Source organism: Mustela erminea, chromosome 4, assembly GCF_009829155.1.
Source record: "Mustela erminea isolate mMusErm1 chromosome 4, mMusErm1.Pri, whole genome shotgun sequence".
In the NCBI taxonomy this organism is placed as follows: Eukaryota; Metazoa; Chordata; class Mammalia; order Carnivora; family Mustelidae; genus Mustela; species Mustela erminea.
In genome coordinates this window covers 149797124-149810811 of record NC_045617.1, presented here as the reverse complement: position 1 = coordinate 149810811, position 13688 = coordinate 149797124, and the positions used below count along the sequence as shown (strand labels likewise).

The following is a 13688-nucleotide window of genomic DNA, read 5'->3' as shown; positions in this document are numbered from 1 at the left end:
TTTGAGTTTCTGATTCAAGGTGTTTTTCATATCCCCGATGCTTGTTTGAGGTGTTGAGTTTACTTTGCAGTGCTGTTTCATTTTTCTTTTTCTTCAAGGATTTTTGGAGGAGTGGGCTAGGTGATTCTTACTAATTGAGGTGCGTTGGTTCTGATTTTCTGTTTCCATGTAGTGCCTTTTCCTAGGCTTTCCCATGTTTTCTCCTATTTCCTAAACTTAGAGTGTGTACTGGATTCCTTTATCAATGGTCCTTTCTGTCCAAGTAGCACAATCTTTTTTATTTAATGTAATGTCCAAGTAACAAAATCTTAATTATTTAATGTGGACTCTGTGATTACTGGTTTTGGATTCTTCGTGTGTACGTATCTTGAAGGAATCTGAAAATTTTCCTTTTTCACTCTGTATCCTTTTCAGTACATGTTTCCCAAAAAGTGATTTTTTTTCCTTTACTCCTCTCCCTGCAAAAGTATGTCTTTTGAAGACTGCCACTTTGAATTACATACCTTTTTAAGCCCCTTGCTGTAGTTAGTGTTCTCATCTCCCAGTATATTCTTCCCAATTTTCACACTTAGGATCACTTAGGATACACTCATTTCACACTTAAGATACAATCATCCATCTGGTGGTGATTTTAGAGCAGTTTTTAGGGCCATTTCTCTCTTCTAGGACTTTCTCAGACTGTCCATTTCCTACCACAAAGGCTTGCCATGCGGGTTTCTGCTGTTTTCTCACTTTGTATCCCAGGTAATTTAAAGTTTAGGCACTTTCTGTTTTGTGTAGTTTTGTTTTTCTTGTTCTACATCATTTTTGGAGGATGTTTGGTGACACAGGTGGAAGCGGCTGTCATTATCCTCTATCAGTAGGTATTCCAAAAAATGAAATGGAAGCATTTAGAACAGAAAATACCAGAATTCACTCATAATGAGAATACTGTTTCATGATACTTTTGTTTCAGTATTCTCTATTTGTATGTGTAACTATCATGTGTAAAGTTATCATTTGTATAGGCCATATTCAAAATAATGGAGAGAATGTTGTAGCAGATAATCTCCCAAAGCCCTCCAAACTTGTCCCTTCAGTGGTTTTGAACCCTCCGTCTTTACATGTTGTCACTCAGCTTCCTTCTGGTGTATCCATCTCAAAGAGGTGCTGTTTTGTCAATCAACTTTGATAGGTGCATTGTGCTGGGTCAGGCATTTGTTAAAGGCAAAAAGCCCAGTAGAAAAACTTGACCTTCTACCCTCCAGGGCACTTACTACTTGGGAAGAGAGAACTTTTTTTTTTTTTTTTTAAGATTTTATTTATTTATTTGACAGAGAGAGATGACAAGCAGGCAGAGAGAGAGGAGAAAGCAGGCTCCCTGCTGAGCAGAGAGCCCGATGCGGGGTTCCATCCCAGGACGCTGAGATCATGACCTGAGCCAAAGGCAGCGGCTTAACCCACTGAGCCACCCAGGCGCCCCGGGAAGAGAGAACTTTAAACCTCAAGAATACCTATGGAGCTACTGCCGTCAGGTAGCAATGACCAACTGTCCCTCACTCCATACATCCCTTCATGAGACAGTTTTCTCCACTGGTCTGTAGATGTGAAGGAAATCCATCACCTGGAGCCCTGACATTTTATTTAGTTGTTTCTTTCTACTGTTTCTACCCTACAAAATAAAATAATGATGTCTCCTCATAAGAGTCTTCCCTTGTTTGGAGGAAAGGATAGTAATGCATCGGCAATGCTGTCAGGCATAACAGAAGATGTACAGGGGTGATATGTCATTCGACTAAATGCTAAAGATGGGGTGACTTAGATTTTTTAAAAGGCCTTTTAAATTCCTTTTTTAAAAAGATTTTTTTTTTGAGAGATGGTGTACATGCGCACAAGCCAGGGGAGGGGTGCAGAAGGACAGGGGAGGGGTGCAGAAGCAGACTCCTTGCTGAGCAGGGAGCCTAATGCAGGGCTTGAGCCCAAGACCCCGAGATCATGACCTAAGCCCAAGGCAGATGTTTAAACGACTGAGCCACCCAGACACCCCAAAGTCTTTTTAATTCTTAACGATTACTCATTCATTTATTTATTTGAGAGAGAGCACAAGTGTGTGTGCACGGGATGGGGGCTGGGGCTGGAAGGAGAGGGAAAAGCTGATTTGGAACCACATGGCCCTTGATCCAAGGACGCGAGACCATGACCCCAGCTGAAACCAGGTTGGGGACCCAGCCAACTGAGCCACCCAGGCACCGTGGTAACTTAGATTTCATGTGGACTATGAGATTTTGAAAGGTCGGGGAAAAGGGCGATTTGGACTGGTTGGGGGCTAGGAGTTGCCATGAGATGTAAATGGGAAAAGACTATATGAACAAGGTCTTGAAAATATTTTCAGATATCTCAAGTAGGCTTGGTTTAAATCAGTGCTTCTCAACCAGGGTGATTTTGTCCCCCAGGAAACGTTTGACCATGTCAAGAGACTTGTGGTTTCATAGCTGGCAAGGAGGTTGCAGGGGCAGATTGGAAAGGAAGGAGCTGCTGGAAGCTAGTGAGTGGAGGTCGGGAATGCTGTAATCCTACAACGCACAGGGCTGCCTCACAACCAAGTTCTGCAGCCCATAGCGTCAGTAGTGCTCAAGTTGAGAGACTCTTGTTGAAGGAAAGTGGCAAGAAATGGAAGTAGGAAATATACATTTTCTTGGTTGAAATTGTAGTACATTTTGAGCTTTTTAAAGGTATTACCTGATTCCTTAGGCTGCATTCTCTTGACCAGGAAGTAAAGGACGGAAACGGTCATCCTCTGATTCATGTCCCCGCCATTATTGAATGAAGGTTTTTATGTTGGGAGTTTGTTTTCTCAGTAAGGTATATTAACAACAGAAAGAGGGCGTGTTTCAGAACCTGGACTGGATCCTGACAAGAACCAAGCCGCACTGAGACCTTGAGGATGGGAGGTTTATTTAATGCCAGCGGGCTCAGAGGAGAGTCATCTCTCAAGGTGTGAGCCCCCAGCACAAGCAAAGGGGGTAGTTTATATGCTTTGACGTCCGTATCTGTGCCACTCTTGTGCCCACAGCCGGCGGGGCAGGGGCAGAAACCCAGAATGGCCCCGTAGCCAGGACTGGGATTTCCCTGCTGGATTGGCCCGCTCCCTTGGCACACAGATCTCCCTCATCAGGAGAAAGGAGAAGATGCAGGAGAGGAGGAGGAAAAAGAATCAACAGTTCAGCCCACCCATACTGCCTACAAGCAAGAGCCTTCCCTTGGATCTTGTTCACTGACAGCAGAGATAGTCCCATTGCAACGGCTGCCTGTGTGGCTTAGTGCCAGCCCTAACAGGTGCATCTGGAAGTACCGATTTCCTAGACCTCCAAACTGTCTTTGGATTGCCGAGGGACAACCCTAGTGTTTTTCGGAGCACAGCACGGGACACTGATCATTTCAGTCCTAGATGCCCGACGGAGCAGGTTAGTTTCTTCAGCGATCTCCTGCCCTGGTGCTGCTTTCTGAGGTCGGACACTAACTCTCTGGACTAAGAATACTCTTTCAGTTCTGTTTTAGGGAAACTAGTCTACCCACGTTTACCCCGTAACTTTCCTCCTTCGACTTCATCTGGGCCCTGCGGTTAGAAACAAAGACCAGGCTGGCCGGTGGTCAAAGGCAGGACAGATGAGTACCAGGCCAGTAGGGCACGGCACTATTTATCGAGCAAATACTCACAAAAGCCCTCACTTATGCCAGGCCCATGTGTAAGAGGTCTGGGCAAGCCGGCAACAACCCTGTAAGGGAAGTGTCTGAATTTTACAGACAAAGGGAGGGTGACTCCACGCGCGTAACCACCACTAAGACTGGTGGGCGGCCCGCCGGGCGGAAGGGGCGCGGAGCAGGGGGAGAGAGGGCGGGCTAGCTGAACGTGACCACGTTGCCCGCCGGGCCCAGCCAGCCGCTTCCTTCCAGGGGTTCACAGCAGCCACCGAGTTTGAGGACTTTCCTGCGATCCTAGAGCGGCCCCGGAAGTGCATCCGGCCGGGGAAGTCCCGGCAGCCCCCGCGGCGGGGGCGGGGCATGCGCCAGTTCCTCTCGGCGGCCCTGCGCGGCGGGTAGGGCTGGGAGCGCGGGGGGACGCGCAGGGGAGGCTCTGGGCAGGGGCCGAGGGGGCGAGGGGCCGGGGGCCGGGGCGGGGGCCCTCCGTCGCGGGTCCTTTCTGTTGGCGCAGGGCAGGACCGGCTTCTCCGAGGGCGCGCGGGGCGGCTCAGGGAGGCCTGTCCGAACCGCCGCGGTCACGTCTACGGCTCCTGCCACCCCACGCGCTGCAAGTCCACTTCGTGTTCGTTGTTGGTCTCAAACCCCAGCTCGCTTCTGCCGTGCAGTAGTAGCGGCTCCTCCGGGCAGACGTTTGGTAACCGTTGCAGATGGCCCACAGCTGTGCCCGGCGCGGGTTAACGATGCGTGTTGGCTCTTGTCTGCAGCACCCGAGGGGCTTAAAACAGGCCCGGCGCGTGGCAGGAGCTCGCTGCTGCTTGAGTGGACGGACGGACGGACGGACGAAGGAGTGGATGAGTGGGTGGCGTTCTTGCCAGAATCTTACGACAAAGAAGGGGACCCTTTTTCTGCCATTAGCTAAGCGGCCAGTAAGTGCTTCTCTGTAGGGCACCGAGCTGGGCTCTGGACAGGAGGAGATTCCCAGCAGAGAGAGGCGTCTGGAGCTGCGGGGGGAAACGATAGCAGTTTTAAATCTGTATTATTGATAGCGAACAGTGACAGAAAGTGCTAATGTCGTCATTCTGGTTCTCGCCGGCAGCTCTGGGGGTTATTTTGTAGTGCTGTTTGATACCTGGCATCCAGTTTCGGCACCGCTGACATCAGTGGCCAAATGACGTTAGGTTACGTGGACTTTTTCAGTGAATATAGAGCTAGAAAGCAAAATGCAGCACTCCGTTCCCTGGTAATAATGCAGGTAGAAATTAAAATGTGAAATGAAAAGGAAAAGGAGGTGTTTATGACCTCACCGAGAATGCTGCGGTATACATGCTTCGCTTGGAGGTTTCTGTTTGTTGGGTGTATTTGCTGGTTGGTTGTTTTGCTTTTGTATGAGTCGTTGGACTTAGTTGGATTTAAGCTATGAGATACTTGCTGTTGGACATGGAATGAGACAAATGGGATTAACGATTTCTATTTCCTGACATTTTAGCAACTCCGTTTTAATGCTCTTTCACTTTGTTACAGTGTTATTAGCCAAAGAATTCTACATACATATTGTCCTTAATCACTTAAAAGAACACATCTTTTAGAGATGGAAGAAAGCAGTAATTATACAGGATTATTGCTGGGGCATAATCTTTTCTATTCACAGGATTAAATCCAGTTACGCTGAGGTATCCAGTAAATAATTTGAGAGCTTAAAATAACACATACCTACTGAATTGAACACATTCAAATAAGGAAGTATAATTTAGCCCAAAACTCCGTTACTTATTAATGTCATTTAAAATTTACTACCTCCAAGATTGTATTTATTTGGGGGCCTGACCTTATATGCATATATATCTCAAACTTTGGAGCACCTTTTATGGATTTTCTTTTTAGATTCATTTGTTGCCTTTCAGTTTTATGGTGATAAAATTTTGTGTGCATAACTTTTTTTTTTTTCTTTTAAATTCTATTTCCTGGGGTGCGTGGTGGCTTAGTTGCAAAGTGTCTGCCTTCCACTTGCATTATGGTCCCAGGGTCTTGGGATCGAGCCCTATATCGGGCTCCCTGCTCTGCGGGAAGCCTGCTTCTCCCTTTCCCCCTTCTCCTGCTTGTGTTCCCTCTCTCGCTTGTGTCTCTGTCAAATAAATAAATACCATTAAGAAAAAAATTCTATTTCCCTTGGGGCACCTGGGTGATTCAGTTAAGTGTCTGCTGTGGGCTCAGGTCATAGTCTCAGGGATTGAGCCCTGTGTCAGGCTTCCTGCTTAGTGAGGAGTCTGCTTCTCCCTCTCCCTCTGCCGTTCCCCTCCACTCAAGCTCTCCCCCTTCCCAGATAAATAAATAAATAAATAATACGTAAAAATATTTATTAAAATTCTGTTTCCCTCAAAATACATGCATATATTGGTATAGGAAACCAGCACGCACAATGACCACCTTTTACCTCTTGCCCTGCTTTTACCATTTGAAGGACGGCCATCTTGCTCATTTAGCACCCATCTGCCTTTTTCACCCCCTTTCCCTCTTTACTCCTGTATCTAGTTATTCCTAAATGATAGTCCTCTCTGCGTACCACAGCTGCTTTCTTCCCTTCCGTTATTTTCCCTGAAGTAGAGAAAGCCATATGAATTTTGGAGTTGGAGACCTACATTTAAATAAAAAACTTTATATGGTTTATTCCTCTTTTCTTACATATGCTACTGAGCTATTCTGAACTTGAATTCCCTCATTTGTAAACAGATTTATAATCCCCAAATCAGTCATTTGTAGAAACTAGATCATCAATATAAGCGCCATATATATAAGCCCAGCACAGTGCCTGCTACATAGAGGATATTCAATAAATATTAGTACTTGTCTCTTCATCTGCTTTCCTTCCCGTTAGATGTCTAGCAGCACCCAACCTTTACCAATGGCTGTTTTTTTACATGTTTACCTAAAGGCCATCTAAGTCAAATCTAGCTTTGGCTCACTACTCTCTGACATACCCAAACTTCCAGATTCATCCGTTGAGTAGGTTGGCTTATAGCCCCTTATAGTGCTCATTTAGGAACTAGAAACTCCTTCCACATAATAAAGCATATCCAGTGGTCCTTGAACTGTTAGTGGTAGATAGAGATGTCTCTTAAAAACATTGGCAGGTCCCAATGCAATCTCTCAAAATACCAGCAGCATGTTTCACAGAGCTACAACAAACCTAAAATTCATATGGAATCACAGAAGACCCTGAAAGCCATAGCAAGCTTGAAAAAAGAAAAACAAAACTGGAGACATCACAGTTCTGGACTTTAAGTTCTATTACAAAGCTGTGATCATCAAAACAGTATGGTACTGGCACAAAAATAGACACATAGCTCAATAGAACAGAACAGAAAACCCAAAAATGAAGCCACAACTCTATGGTCAGTTAATCTTTGACAATGCAGGAAAGAATGTCTAATGGAAAAAGTCTTGTAAACAGTCAAGGGAAAGCTGGAGAGCCACGTGCAGAAGAATGAAACTGGACCACTTTCTTATACCGCACCCAGAAATCCATGCAAAATAGATTCGGGATCTTTGGCTCACACCCCTTCTGTGGTGTTCTTTTTCTTTCCTTTTTTTTCTTCTGGTCATTAAAATTTGTGGCTTTGTCTTTCTTTGGAACCCATGCAAACATGTGTTCTTTTTCAATTTCTTTGTTCCACTTCCACAGCAGGCAGAGTATTACCAGTGATTTTCAAAAATGAGTGTAATCAATTCACTTGGGTATCATGTTAAATGTGTGTTCAGATTCTGCAGGTCTGGGTTTAAAATTTTTTTTTTAAAGATTTTATTTATTTATTTGACAGAGAGAGATCACAAGTAGATGGAGAGGCAGGCAGAGAGAGAGAGAGAGGGAAGCAGGCTCCCTGCTGAGCAGAGAGCCCGATGCGGGACTCGATCCCAGGACCCTGAGATCATGACCTGAGCCGAAGGCAGAGGCTTAACCCACTGAGCCACCCAGGCGCCCCTGGGTTTTAATTTTTAATAATTTTCCAGGTGATGCCTATAATGTTACTTGTATTTTATTTTCTGTTGCCACCTTAACAGATTACCACAAACTCCCAGTGGTTTAAAACAACGTAAGTTTATTATTTCACAGTTCTTTAAGTCAGAAATCCAGTTAACTAGCTTGTTTCTCTACTCCTGGTGCCACAAGGCCACAATGAAAGTGTTAGCCATTTGGGTTCTTCTTTGTAGGCACTTAGAAAGAATCTGATTCCATGCTCATTCTGGTTATTGGTGTAATTCATTTCAGAACTGCGTTGCCCGTATCCCGGTGAGAGAAAGCAAAGATTAGAATTAGTGGAGGCACACAGTGTTCATGGGTTAGAAGACACAACACAGTAAAAATATCAGTTCTCTCTACACTGATTTTTGGTTTAATACAGATCCTCTCAAAATCTCTCCAGAAATTTTTTGTAGATATAAACTTATTCTAAGATTTATATGGAAAGGCAAGGGACCTAGGAAAAACTAAAGCTTGAAAAAGAATAAAGTGGGAAGAATCACTTTGGCTGATGCTAGGGCTACGGTCTGTCTACAGTGCTCAAGAGAACGTGGTGTAGACATAGAGTTCAGACTGGAGAACCCAGAAGCAGATCCACACAAAAATGCGCAACAGATTCTTCACAAAGGTGCAGAAACAGTTTAGTGGAGGAAGGATAGTCTTTTCGGAAAATGGTGCTGGCACAGTTGGGCATCCATAGGCAAAATAAAATAAAAATAGCTTAAATTTCACACCTCATACAAAAATCAGCTCAAAATGAATCATGGACTACAACATAAGACCTAAAACTATAAAATGTTTAAAAGAAAAGCTGGGAAATCATCAGGACCTAGATTTAGGCTAAGATTCTTAGAATTGATATCAAAACCGTGGTTGATTAAAGGAAAAATTAATAATTTGGTCTTGATCAAAATTTAAAAGTATTGCTCTGTCAAAGACTTAAGGATTGAAAGCCAAGCTACAGGTAGGGAAAGATATTTGCAAACCGTATCTCTAACAGAGCACTTGGTCTGGAATATAGAAGAGGCGTCAGCTCGCAAGCAGCAGCTCTGGGCAGAAGTCCATCAGACGCTGGCCTGCAGAACAGCCCGCAACGGGCATTCACGCCGCAGCCGCGCCGCCTCCCGGGCGCCCGCACTCACTGGGCTGCTTTAACTTTCTGCTCCTCGTTGCAGGTGTTTCTCAGATTCCGTCAGATGAATTTAGACATGTTTCTCTCCAACAGAAATACCAAGACAGGTGAAGGGCTACAGCTGCCAGGGGAGGACACTGTGTGACTCGCTGGCAGCTCAGGGAGCACAGGAGCAGTGCGGTCGAGTCCACCGCAGCGGTGGCCAGAGCACTGGGGAGCCTTCCTTCCTTCCCCGAGGTGCGGCTGGGGTGCAGGGCAGGGAAGGATCAGCTCCACACTCGTGAGCCTAGATTGACACTGACTTTCATTTTTCAGTGGCCATCTACTCAGCCCCAGGAGACAGACTTTTACTTCCGGTTATGTCATGGGGCACCTGGCTGCCGTCCTGCCTTTGGAGACAGGCTGTGAACGTTCATCAGCAGGTAGCATGTGCCCCGTGTACCCTGTAACTTAGCAAGTGCGGTGCAGGGGCAGGAAGACCCTCGCTGTATCTCTCACCCACTACATAGTCAAGAACACGTGCTCCCAGATCCCAGGAATTCTTACCTGTTCTGTGTGGCCAACATCTTCAGAAAGGGCACTGTGGCCTTAACAGCCTCAGCTGTGGCACCAGATTTTTTTTTAAAAGAAAGGCTGACAGGTTTGGTCAGAAAACAAACAGCCCTTTTTAGATTGAAGCAGTATCTTAAAAAATGTTTTAAAGATTTATTTATTTGAAAGAAAAAGACAGAGCATGTAAACGGGGAGGGGAGGAGGGAGAGGGAATCTCAATCAGACTCCACACTGAGTGGAGCCCAGCGTGGGGCGAATCTCACAATCCTGGGATCGTGACCTGAGCCACGATCGAGTTGGCTGCTTAGCCGATTGGGCTGCCCAGGCGCCCTGGCAGTTTTTAAATCTGTGTAAACAACAAGCAGGAATACGCAGATATGTTTGCTCCCTGTGTCCTGTGTCCCACAGGATGGCACCCAAGGAAGCCATGTGTCAGCAGCGCACGTGGTAGAATGTCCTGCTGCAGAGGAGCTGGTGTGGTGCTGCAGCTGAGCGAGCCCCACTCTGCAGGAGAGGAGACTGCCCCGCGACAGTCGCCACACAGGCCAGGGGCATGGCAGGCGGCCTTGGACAGGCTGCGCACCATGCTCGCCCAGTCCCACTTTCTGGGTGGACCACAGGCCCACAGCAGCTGCTCTTGAACGCTGGTCTGTGCGGCTCCTGCGTGTGGACATGGGCTGTCAGGCAGACTCACAGAATGAGGACAGACATGGATGGGGAACATCTTAGGGGAGAGTTCAGTTCTCCTGCTCTTCAAAGGGGAGAAAACTGCTCATCTTTGGTTCCTTAGTGTGTGACTTAACACTGAGATTTGCTGACCGAGTTTAGCAATAGGAAAGAAAAGTTTACTTCCGGAAATGGGAGTGTGAGCACTGTGGTCTCTAGCAGGAGGGAATTTGTGTTAATAAGAGAGCGAGTAGAATCAACCCAGCTTTAGAATCATCCATTCGTCAGGCTTGCCTGGTGCTGAGCGAACAATACGGAGCCCATCATTTATCTCTGTCTCTCAGCTTCGTACCCGCCCTTCTCTGTCCTGATCTGGAAGCAGGGGAGGGGAGGCATAAACATTATTTCCTAGGTTCTTACTATCAGTTGGAATAACTGGAAATCAAAAGAGGGGAGTGGGGAGGAGCATGGTTAAGTCCTAATTCTGTAGTGAATACTCAGTATCGTAATGGTCAGTTTTATGGGTCAACATGACCAGAGCACAGGGTGCCCAGACATGTGGTCACGCATTGTTCTGGGCATGACTGAGGACGTTTGGGGAGGACACTGACATCTGAGCTGGTATATGCATAAAGCAGAATCTTTTCCCTACTGTGGATGGCCCTCATTCAGATAGTTGAAGGCCTGAACAGCACAAAAGTACTGACCTTGCCTTGATAAGGGGGAACTCCTCTTGCCTGACTGCCTTAAGCTGCACACACGTTCCCGACATACAGCCTCATCCTTGGGGGTGATTCATGCTATTCTAGTAACAGAGCCAGGGTTTAGAGGATTTCTAGTCATTTGCAATAGTCCTGTAATCTGTGGGGTATTCCAGCTGGCTTGACAGATTCTGTCATTTTCTTCTTGGCACTTCTCCCCGTCTCGAGCTGTATCACTCTGCCGCCGTGCCCCCCAGACCCACGGACTACCACTTAGAGGCCTCCACGGTTACGTGTGAAATGAACAGAAAACCAATTCTTTCCAAACCAAGTTTCACTTGTCTGTGGAGAGCCATGTAGCAGGAGCTAGGAGTCACGTAGACGGATATGCCTGAGGAGGAAGGGCTGTGAATGTTTAACCCAAAGAATATGGGTGCGCTCATGGGTGACGTACAATCAATGCCAGGAGTCATGAGAGAGATATATGATTTACCAGGAGTCTTGGGAAAGGCACAAGACCTGTAGAACAATAGAGTCACGTAGATGCTCATGAGCATCTCACATGCTCACGGATAAGGTCATAGGTAGTATGTCTGATTGGTGCTTAGGTGTATCGTGTGATGTGGTGATTGGGCATCTCTAACTATTGTTAACTATAATAAGGGGCTAAAATTGTGGTGCGGGGTTCCCAAATCAAGATTGTCAATAAAGAAGTTTGCCACTCAACCTCGTCTGCGGGTCGTTCTTGCAGGTCGAAAGCGACACTTGTCTATCTTTGTATTATGTCTGGGCTCGATGAGGAATACGTTCCACCACTGTTTAAAATTTCCCTTTTAGTCTCAAAGTACAGTCAATGATGACCAGCGTAGTGGTCAGAGGACCTATCACGTGATCCTTAATGAAGCTGGATGAAGGCTGTAGAATTCAAGTTGCCCAGGAGACAACACTCACCTTTGTCTGCTGAGGCCTGGGTTCCTAGAGATTCGCGCTTGAGCAGAGCCTTCTTTGGCTGCAAGTCGGTACTCCAAGGCTTCTGAGCTGGTGTCAGCACCGCCATCTTGCAACAGAGCAGCTGCCTCTGGTCACCACTGAGGACCTGGAAGTTTCACTTACTGATTCATCAGAACTTCTAGTATGCTTTCTCTGTGCTAGTACTTTGTTTTCCAGGCACTAGTTCTAAGAACCTTATGAATCATGATTCATTGAATGCAGGTAGCAACAGCTCTATGAGCGAGGAACTACTATTATCTGTGCTGAGGTAATGGAGGCCCAGAGTTGAAGCAACTTGCCCAAGGTCATCCAGCTAATCAGTGGTGATGCTAGTGTGGGGGGGTCAGGCAGAGGGACCCCAGAGCCCATGCTCTTAGCCACTATTGCGTGCTCCCTTGTTACATACATTGTGCTCTTATGAAGACTTTGGGAGCTAGTATTAAGTTTCCAGAATACTCCTGTCTTTTTGTATCTGAAAAGTTGAGGGCAACATTTCTTGCTTACAGGGCTTTGGGACCAATAATCAGTACGTACAATCACCTGACTCAGAATGCTGTACGTGGTTTGTCCCCACAAAAAGCAGGCTTCCTTTCAGAAATTTATAAACAACTGTTTTCTAGTTACTTTCTCCCATGGAGCTCAGACTTAACCACTTCTGTGGAGAATGAGGAGCCTGAAGCTAAGACCCTTGAAACGACTTCAGTGCTCAAGGGCTGGCAGGCCGCAGATCCAGTCCACAGCCCTGGGCACCGTGTCACTGCCTGGAGGGCTCCACCACGTGTCCTCTGAAGGAACATCCACAAGTCAGCGTATGGAGGACACAAGCTCATAGAAGACGCAGGGTTGTTTTTGAGCCTGAGATTCTTGAACTCCCACTCAAGTGGTCCAGAAAAAAGCATTTTAATGATTCCTAGCCTCTAAGAGAAATTTGGCATTTCCTTCCATTTTAAATGGAAGCAACAAACCAATGTGGTGTTAAGCCATAGGACTTAGTCACCAGTAGAAAGTACAGATGTTTTCATACCACATCACAGCCGGGCAGACATTGTCAAAGTCATTCATGCTTAAAAAACTTGGAAACTCTTTCCATTACTGGGCCTGTCCCTTGGTCTTACTATTTGGTGCATTAATTTTAAAGAACACATAGACAATTTTATCACTGAATTGTTTCACGCTTGGTTAACTGTGTTTCAGTACAATCGAGTTCTTTTCTAATCCTTCATGTTCTTAAAAATACCAGTACTCCGAAGGGGCAAAGAGGTTTATGGTACGAAAAGAGACTGAGAACTTGTGGGTCTTCCAGAAACGACCCTCACTCCGATGTTGAGACTTCAGGAAGAGACAGAGCTTGTCTCTGACACAAAGCCCTTCGCCTCTGCCTGCGGCCCTGGCTCCTCCAGATGCCTCTGCAAATACTCCAGGAGCACCACCACCTCGTCCCCGCTCTCCGGCTGCTGCTCCCGCACCCAGGCCTGCAGCGCCTCGGGCAGGATGGTCAGGAACTGCTCCAGCACCAGCAGCTCCACGATCTGCTCCTTGCTGTGCGTCTCCGGCCGCAGCCAGCGTCGGCAGAGCTCCCGCAGCCGGCTCAGCGCCTCGCGGGGCCCCTCGTCCTCGGGGTAGTGGAAGCCCCAGAAGCGCCAGCAAGAGTTTTCTGAACACTGCACAGGGTTGGCCTCCCCCACCACGGCAGAGGCCTCTTCCTCTTCCTCCTTTACGACCAGAAGCCCAATCTGGTTCTCTGCAGATTGGCTGTCCAGGGCTGTGCCTTCCTTCGATTCTCGAGACATCCTGGGCCAAGGCAGGGACTTGGGCCTCACGCTAGTGGGCAGCTGTACTTCTGCAGAAGATTCCTGCTCGTGGGAGAGCGGTATTAACCAGTGAAGTGTTAGCAGTCCCTCATCTCCCTGTGCCCAGGCCTCAAGGACATTGCTGGGGAGCTCTGGGGACA

At 46.9% G+C, this 13688-nt stretch overlaps 1 protein-coding gene and 1 pseudogene across 1 annotated transcript in view; one reads left to right on the top strand and one right to left on the bottom strand.

Annotated features, from left to right (window-relative positions):
- Nucleotides 1-4325: 4325 nt before the first annotated feature.
- ZSCAN31 (zinc finger and SCAN domain containing 31) overlaps nt 4326-13688 on the top strand; it is a 32579-nt gene continuing 23216 nt past the window's right edge. The window contains exon 1 of the transcript XR_004284530.1: nt 4326-4607. The gene's annotated coding sequence lies outside the window, so the exon portion shown is untranslated. The remainder of the gene's footprint in view (nt 4608-13688) is intronic.
- Nucleotides 12847-13545, bottom strand: LOC116587620 (annotated as a pseudogene).